We start from the raw sequence: 7,738 nt of genomic DNA on the forward strand, positions 1-7,738 counted from the left end.
CAACATATGTAACTCAATCAATGTAATACAGCACATTAACAAAAAGAAAGATGAAAACCACATAATCAGCTCAATAGATGCAGAAGGAGCATTTGACAAAATTCAACATCCATTCATGATAAAAAACTCTCGCCAAAATGGGTATAGAGGGAACAGAGCTCAACATAAAAAAAGCCATTTATAACAAACTCACAGCCAACATAATAATCAACGGTGAAAAGCTGAAAGCCTTCCCGCTAAGTTCAGGAACAAGACAAGGATGCCCACTCTCGCCGTTTCTATTCAACATAGTATTGGCAGTCCTAGCCACAATAATCAGACAAGAAAAAGAAACTAAAGGTATACAAATGGGAAGGGAAGAGGTAAAACTATCACTATTTACACATTTCATGATACTCTACATATAGAGAACCCTAAAAGTCTCCACATAAAATCTATTAGAACTAATAAATGAATTCAGCAAGATATCAGGACACAAAATTAATACACAGAAATCTGTTGCATTTCTTTACACTAATAATGAAATGTCGAAGAGAAAGTAAAAAATAATTCCATCTAAAATCACATCAAAAGGGACTTCCCTGGTGGTACAGTGGTTAAGAATCTGCCTGCCAATGCAGGGGACATAGGTTCGATCCCTGGTCTGGGAAGACCCCACATGCCGCAGAGCGACTAAGCTCAAGAGCCACAATACTGAGCCCACGTGCTGCAACTACTGAAGCCCGCATACCTAGAGCCCATGCTCCACAACAAGAGAAGCCACCATAATGAGAAGCCCGTGCACTGCAATAAAGAGTAGCCCCTGCTTGCCACAACTAGAGAAAACCCTGTGTGCACCTACAAAGACCCAGCACAGCAAAAACAAATAACTAAATAAAAAATCACATCCAAAACAAAACACAAAACAAAACAAAAAAAAACCTAAGAATAAACTTAACCAAGGAGGTGAAAGACCTATACACTGAAAACTATAAAAAACTGATAAAGGAAATTGAAGATGATTCAAAGAAATGGAAAAATATCCCATATTCTTGGATTGGAAGAATTAAAACTGTTAAAACGGCCATACTACCCCAAGCAATCTACAGATTTAATGCAATTCCTATCAAAATACCCATGACATTTTTCACAGAACTAGAATAAATAATCCAAAATTTATATGGAACCACAAAAGGCCCAGAATTGCCAAAGCAATCCTGAGGAAAAAAACAAACCTGGAAGCATAATCCTCCCAGACTTTAGACTATATTACAACGCTACGGTAATCAAAGTGTGGTCTTCACACAAAAACAGACATGTAAATGAATGGAATAGAATAGAGGGCCCAGAAATAAACCCACACACCTACAGTCAATTAATCTATGACAAAGAAGGCAAGACTATACAATGGAGAAAAGGCAGTCTCTTCAACAAGTGGTGCTGGGAAAGCTGGACAACTACGTGTAAATAATGAAATTAGAGCACTCCCTCATACCATGTATACAAATACGAACTCAAAATGGTTTAAAGACCTACATATAAGACATGACTCCATAAAACTCCTAGAAGAGAAGAGAACATAGGCAAAACATTCTCTGACATAAATCGTAGCAATATTTTTTTAGGTCTGTCTCCCAAGGCAAAAGAAATAAAAGCAAAAATAAACAAATGGAACCTAATCAAACTTAAAAGCTTTAGCACAGGAAAGGAAACCATCAACAAAATGAAAAGACAACCTGTGGAATGGGAGAAAATATTTGCAAACAATGCATCTGGCAAGGCGTTACTATCCAAAATAGATAAATAGCTCATACATCTCAATATCAAAAAAAACCCAATCAAAAGATGGGCAGAAGACCTAAATAGACATTTCTCCAAAGAAGACACAGAGATGGCCAACAGGCACATGAATAGATTCTCAACATCCTCAACATCGCTAATCATTAGAGAAATGCACATCAAAACTACAATGAAGTACCACCTCGCACCAGTGAGAATAACCATCATCAAAAAGTCTTCAAATAATAAATATTGGATAGGGTGTGGAGAAAAAGGAACACTCCTACACTGTTGGTGGGAATGTAAACTGGTGCAGTCACTATAGAAAACAGTATGGAGGTTCCTTAAAAAACTAAAAATAGAGCTACCATATGATCCAGCATTCCCACACCTGAGTATATAGCTGGAAAAAATGAAAACTCTAATTCAAAAAATACATGCACCCCAATGTTCACAGCAGCACAATTTATAAGAGCCAAGACATGGAAACAACCCAAGTGCCCACCAACAGACGACTGGCTTAAGAAGATGTGGTGTATATAGACAATAGAATATAACTCAGCCATAAAAAAGAATGAAATAGGGCTTCCTAGGTGGCGCAGTGGTTAAGAATCTGCCTGCCAATGCAGGGGACATGGATTCGATCCCTGCTCCAGGAAGATCCCACATGCTGCGGAGCAACTAAGCCCATGCTCATAACTATTGAGTCTGTGCTTTAGAGCCCGTGAGCCACAACTATTGAGCCCATGTGCTGCAACTACTGAAGCCCACATGCCTAGAGCCTGTGCTCCACAACAAGAGAAGCCACACACCACAACGAAGAGTAGCCCCCACTCACTGCAACTGAAAAGAAAGCCCGCGCACAGCAAAAAAGACCCAACACAGCCAATAAAATAAATAAGTAAATTTATTTTTTAAAAAAAAGAATGAAATATTGCCACTTGCAGCAACATGCATGGACCTAGAGAATACTGTATTTTTTTAAAATAAATTTATTTATTTATTTATTTTTGGTTGCATGGGGTCTTTGTTGCTGCATGTGGGCTTTCTCTAGTTGAGGCAAGAGGGTGCTACTCTCTGTTGAGGTGCACGGGCTACTCACTGAGGTGGCTTCTCTTGTTGCAAAGCACAGGCTCTAGGCGTGCAGGCTTCAGTAGTTGCAGCACATGGGCTCAGTATTGTGGCTCGCAGGCCCTAGAGCACAGGCTCAGTAGTTGTGGTACATGGGCTTAGTTGCTCCGTGGCATGTGGGATCTTCCTGTACCAGGGCTCAAACCCATGTCCCCTGCATTGGCAGGCAGATTCTTAACTACTGCACCACCAGGGAAGTCCCTAGAATACTGTATTTAGTGAAGTAAGTCAGACAGAAAAAGACAAATACTGTATGATATCACTTATATGTGGAATCTAAAAATAATACAAGTGAATCTATATACAAAACAGAAACAGACTCACAGACATATAAAACAAACTTATAGTTACCAAAAGGGAGAGGCAGGGAGGGAGGGACAAAATAGGATTATGAGATTAACAGATAAAAACCACTATACGTAAAATAGATAAGCCATATGGACACCAAGCAGGGAAAGTGGGGGGAGTGGGTTGGGGTGGGATGAACTGGGAGATTGGGATTGCCATATATACATTACTAATAAGAAAAATATATATAAAATTATACACTTTAAATACATGCAGTTTATTGTATGTAAATTACATCTCCATAAAAGTTCTTAAAAAGTTAAAAAAATAAAGATTAGTGATATAGAAAATCCAAAAATAAAATAAAATAAAATAAAATAGATAAGCAACAAGGATTACTGTATAGCACAGGGAATCATATTCAGTACCTTGTAATAACTTATAATGGAATACAATTTGAAAAAAAATAACTGAATCACTTTGTTGTAAACCTGAAACTAACAATATTGTAAATCAACTATACTTCAATAAAAAAGAATAATGTGATTAATAATTCTTTCTATTTAATAGTTCCCTGGAAAGAAACATGTATACTTGACAATATACCTTTTTCCCCCTCAGTGCCCATGCAACATTTACAAAAATTGAGTACACGGATACAACCGTACTAACAATGGCACTTTAAACAGGGTTCAATTGCTAAAAAAGATTCACAGGACCCAAAATGACAAAATTCACAAATGTACACTTTATTACAGGGAAAGGACACACTACAGCAAGAATATGGAAGTCAGAATATACATCACAGTGTATGATTCATAGCGGGGTCTAGAAAGGCAAAGTGTAGGCTCCTATTGTTTTTTTTCCTCTGGTCCCACAAACTGTTCTGCACTCATCTTGTATCTTCCTACCCCAGTGGTAGAATCAGCCATTTCTTCAAGGAGCCCTGATTCCATTTACGGGAGAACGGTATTTAGCAACAAAGATCTGGGGACTTCCCTGGTGGTCCAGTAGTAGAGAATCTGTCCTGCAATGCAGGGGATAAGAGTTTGATCTTTGGTCGGGGAACTAAGATTCCACGTGTCAAGGGACAACTATGCCCGCACACCTAAGCTAGAGAGCCTGCATGCCGCAAACTGCAGACCCCACGCATCCTGGAGCCCACGTGCCACAACTATAGAAGAGAAAACCCACATGCCACAACTAGAGAGAAGCCCATGGGCCGCAGTGAAGAGCCCGTGTGCTGAAACAAAGACCAGACACAGCCCAAAATAAATAAATAAAATAAATATTAAAAAATATAAAAAAGAAACAAAGATCTGGATGCTAGGTATGCTTACTGCTGCTGGGGTGTCACTGTTTCTAGGCCATTTCAGCAGTCAGAGCCAGGAAACATATCTAAGTATATGACCCTACATATACAGACATACCTATATTTCTGTATCTATTTACCAACTAGAGTACAGTATTTATGTATAGTTCTTTTTGTTGGTAGCCTTACATTACCTAGTCAAAACACAGGCTTGCTTTCTTTTTTTTTTAATATATTGAGGTATAATGGACAAACAACATTATACTAGTTTCAGGTATATAACATAATGATTCAAAATATGTATATATTGCTAAATGATTCCCACAATAGGTCTAGTTAACATCCATCACCATACAAAGTTACAGAATTTTTTTTGTTATGAGAACTTTTAAGATCTACTCTCTTAGAGCAATTTTCAAATATGCAATATAATATTATTAACTATTATTTAATGAAGCACAAACTGAAACAAAAAGATTCATGTAAACAGTGGAAATAAATAAAAGCAAATTGCGAGAATTCAAAGATGAAAATTCTTACATTAATATAATTTGAAATTTTTAAAAATGTCACCATCCTGTACATTATATCCCCATGACTTGTTTATTTATAACTGGAAGTTTATACCTTTTGACGCCCTTCACCCATTTCACCCACTCCCCACCCCTTGCCTCTGGGAACCACCAGTCTGTTCTCGGTATCTATGAGCTTGAAAACACTGTTTTTCAGTTTCTCAGCAACTTTTCCCCTACCCTCTTCAGTGAAGCTATGTCATACATTTTCTTAAATTAATTAATTTATTTGGCTGCACTGGGGTCTTCATTGCTGCGTGCAGGGCCTTCTCTAGTTGTGGCGAGCAGGAGCTACTCTTCATTGCAGTGTGCAGGCTTCTCATTGCGGTGGCCTCTCCCATTGTAGAGCATGGGCTCTAGGCACATGGGCTTCAGTAGTTGTGGCACAAGGGCTCAGTAGTTGTGGCTCACAAGCTTAGTTGCTCCACGGCATGTGGGATCTTCCCAGACCAGGGCTCGAATCCGTGACCCCTGCATTGGCAGGCGGATTCTTAACCACTGTGCCACCAGGGAAGTCTCATGTCATACATTTTTAATACAATCAAGTTATTTTGTTACATTCTGAGATCACTAACAACCAAGGTGATTTTTAAAAATTTGCATACAGTAAAGTTCATTCTTGGTGGTGTACCATTCTACAGGTTTTGACAATTGCAGAGTCATGTATCCACTACTGCTCTTGTGCAGCCCACTATGTACTCAATCCTTCCCTCTCCCCCAATCCCTGGCAACCACTGATTTACTTTCCATCCTGTTGTAGACTAAATAGTAATATGGAAAGAAATCCATGTCCTAATCCCCACAATGACTGAATACTGACATGACAAAGGGGATTTTGCAGATGTGATTAAATTAAAAACCTATGATTGGGAGATTATCCTGGATTATCCAGGTGGGTCCTAAATGTAATCACAAGGGTCCTTAAAGAGGGCAACAAGAAAGTCAAAGAGGATGGAAGCAAGAGGTTGGAGCAATGTGAGGAAGGAGTCACAAGCTAAGGAATACAGGTGGCCTCCAGAAGCTAGAAGTCATGGAAAATGAATTCTCCTCTAGAGGTTCAAGAAGAAACCAGCCTTACAACACCTTGACTTTATTTAGCCTGGTTAAACTGATTTCAGATTTCTGGCCTCCAGAATTGTAAGAGAATAAATTTGTGGTAATTTTTTATAGCAGCAACAGGAAACTAATACACATATCTTCAGTCTTGCCTTTTTCAACATGCCATATTAATAGAATCATACAATACTTTTGGGTCTTTGGGGTCTGTCTTCTTTCGCTTGGCAAAATGCACTTAAGATTCATCCATGTGGACTTCCCTGGTGGCTCAGTGGTTAAGAATCCGCCTGCCAATGCAGGGGACATGGGTTCGATCCCTGCTCCAGGAAGATCCCACATGCTGCGGAGCAACTAAGCCCGTGCGCCACAACTATTGAGTCTGTGCTTTAGAGCCCGTGAGCCACAACTATTGAGCCCATGTGCTGCAATTACTGAAGCCCACGCGCCTAGAGCCTGAGCTCCGCAACAAGAGAAACCACGGCAGTGAGGAGCCCGTGTACCACAACGAGGAGTAGCCCCCACTCACCGCAACTAAAAGAAAGCCTGCACACAGCAAAAAAGACCCAACACAGCCAATAAAATAAATAAATAAATAAATTTATATATATAAAAAAAAGAATCCGCCTGTTAGTGCAGAGGACACAGGTTCAAGCCCTGGTCTGGGAAGATCTCACATGCCGTTGAGCAACTAAGCTTGTGAGCCGCAACTACTGAGCCCTTGTGCCACAACTACTGAAGCCCACGCACCTAGAGCCTGTGTGCTCCGAAACAAGAGAAGCCACCACAATGAGAAGCCCGCACATCACAGAGAAGAGTAGCTGCCACTCTCCACAACTAGAGAAAGCTGGCGTGCAGCAACAAAGACCCAACGCAGCCAATAAAAATTAATTAATTAATTAATTAAAAAAAGATTAATTCATGCTTATGTTACGCATATTTTACCACTAAAAAAAATATTCATTCATGTTTTTGAGTGAATCAATAGATCTTTCCTTCTTATCACTGACAGGTATTCCATTGTATGCATGTACCAGTTTGTTTATCCATTCACCTGTTGAATGACATCTGGTTGTTTCCAGTTTTTGATAAAGATGCTATAAACATTTGCATACAAGTTTTTGTGTGTACATAAATTTTCATTTCACTTGGCTATTAAAGAGAACTCATAGGTATTCATAGCTTTTAGGACATGGAGATGTCAATTTAAATATCATTACCAGGGAAACGTTACTAAATAATACAAACAAAAAGAATTATAGGCTTTTTAAGGCCAAGGTTACATTCACAGAACAAGCCATAAGTTCTCAGTTTCAGATGTCTTACAAGTGCCCTTTGTTAGAAATAACATCTTCAAGGACATTGTAAGAAACCAGAATATCATCTTCTTATTCTGTTCCTAGGATTTCTTACACCAGCAGTTAGGAAGGGCCTGTGGTTTTTCAGACTAAATGCTGAAATTCCACTATTTAGAATTGTGAGAAACATGGACAGTTCTAAGAAGATTAAACCTTACTATGGAAAGGAAATGGGCAGAACAGAATTACAAACAATTGGAATAGGGGCATGTAATGTTATCCACCCCTAGTCCTTAATACTGTTTGCTATGAAACTTGGTCAAATA

This window comes from Hippopotamus amphibius, chromosome X (genome assembly GCF_030028045.1).
Source record: "Hippopotamus amphibius kiboko isolate mHipAmp2 chromosome X, mHipAmp2.hap2, whole genome shotgun sequence".
Classification (NCBI taxonomy): domain Eukaryota; kingdom Metazoa; phylum Chordata; class Mammalia; order Artiodactyla; family Hippopotamidae; genus Hippopotamus; species Hippopotamus amphibius.